Raw genomic sequence first — 566 nt, 5'->3', positions numbered from 1 at the left:
ACGATGGGGATCGACCGGGACTCGGTCGAGTACGTGCTCGAGTGGGGAGGTCGAGCTGGACCACGTGTCTTCTTTTCCAAGTCTAAATCTCTCCTTACCCAACTACATTCTCATTAAACAGCCTGCCCAACACAAACATAAAACAAAAATATCAAAACTACAAGGAAAATAAAGCATATGTACAATGATACCTTAGGGACTTCCTCCCTAGTGAGCTTGTTTAAAGTCACTAAGCTTGACTTTTGATGCCTTTTCAGGCTTGTTTTAGAGACCAAGGAGGTGATGAAATCCCCCCTGGTTCTACTTGGTAACCTTGGTGTTCCTTCTTGATCACTACTTCTTTAGCACTTGAACCATGTTTCTTCTTAAACTTGAGTCTTGGTCTTGCCTTCTTCAAAGACCTCTTGGTGAGCTGAACTTGAAGACCCTTCACTAAACCAGCTAACACTTGAACTGAATCCTTGAGATGTTGAACTAATTCTTCATGAGATGAGACCTTAGCTTTTGAAGTCTCTTCTTCTCTCAAAACCTCAAAATCAGCCTTATCTTCAATCTTAAATGGTTGA

The sequence above is a fragment of the Camelina sativa genome, chromosome 7 (assembly GCF_000633955.1).
Source record: "Camelina sativa cultivar DH55 chromosome 7, Cs, whole genome shotgun sequence".
Taxonomy (NCBI): domain Eukaryota; kingdom Viridiplantae; phylum Streptophyta; class Magnoliopsida; order Brassicales; family Brassicaceae; genus Camelina; species Camelina sativa.
This window is presented reverse-complemented; position numbering follows the sequence as displayed.